Here is a 1,357-nt window from a genome sequence, read left to right as displayed (position 1 = left end):
AAGGGGGTGTGTGGTCATTTTCCACTGAAACCTAATTTTCTCTCTGTATTTACCCTGTTTTTCTCAAATGTCATTATAGTAAGACTTGTTTATAAAATAAGTTTAGTCTTATCTTGACCTGATTGTTTATATAAATGCAGCAAGAATGGTGATTTTTCATTGGAATTATGACTGATTTATGTAGAGTGAAAGTCACTCAGTCGTGTCTGACTCTTTTCAACCCCATGGACTATACAGTCCATAGAATTCTCCAGGCCAGAATACTGGAGTGGGTCACCTTTCCCTTCTCCTGGGGATCTTCCCAATCCAGGGATCGAACCCAGGTCTCTCACATTGCAGGTGGATTCTTTACCAACTGAGCCACAAGGGAAGCCCAAGGACATTGCCAAATTGATCATTGAACTTCATTAAAAATTAAAAACTTCTGCTTTGCAATAAAAATACTGTTAATAGAATGAAAAGATAAAATAGGGACTAGGGGGACTGCCCTGGCCGTCCAGTGGTTAAGACTCAGAGCTTGCAATGCAGGGAGTATGGGTTTGATCCCTGGACAGGGAACTAAGGTCCCACATGCTTCACGCAGTGTGGCCAAAAAAAAATAGGGACTAGGAAAAAAATATTTGTAAAAACATATCTGAAAGAGGACTGGTCTCCAGAGTGTACAGTAGAAAGAACAGTTTAAATTCAATAATAGGAAAATAACCCAGTTTAAAAACTGGGCAAAAGATCTAAGTAGACCTTATCAAAGTATATACAGATGGCAAAGAAGCATATGAAGAGATGCTCAACACCATGAGTCATCCGGAGATTGCAGATTAAAACAACAATGAGCTGCCTCTACACACCTATTAGAATGGCCCAAATCTGGAATGCTAACAACATCCATTGTTAGCAAAGATGTGGAACAACAGGAATGTTCATATATTGTTGTTAGGAACCCGAAGTAGTAGAGCCACTTGGGGGAGTTTGACAGTTTCTTACAAAGCTAAGCATAGGCTTGCTTCCTTGGTAGTTCAGATGGTAAAGAATCCGCCTGCAGTGAAGGAGACTTGGGTTCGATCCTTGGGTTGGGAAGATCCCCTGGAGGAGGGCATGGCAACCCGCTCCAATATTCTTGCCTGGAAAATTCCATAGACAGAGGAGCCTGGTGGGCCACAGTCCATGGGGTTGCAAAGAGTCAGACACGACTCAGTGACTAAGCACACACCCCCGAGTATAGGCTTACCACATTGTCCAGTGTTCATGGTGCAGTTATTTACCCAAATGATTTGAAAACTTACACCTACACAGAAAACTGGAACACACATGTTAATGGCAGCTTTATTCTTTTTATTTTAGTTATTAATTTTGGCTGCAT

The sequence above is a fragment of the Bubalus kerabau genome, chromosome 4 (assembly GCF_029407905.1).
Source record: "Bubalus kerabau isolate K-KA32 ecotype Philippines breed swamp buffalo chromosome 4, PCC_UOA_SB_1v2, whole genome shotgun sequence".
NCBI lineage: Eukaryota > Metazoa > Chordata > Mammalia > Artiodactyla > Bovidae > Bubalus > Bubalus kerabau.
The sequence above is the reverse complement of the archived record's forward strand: the minus strand, read 5'-3'. Positions refer to the sequence as shown.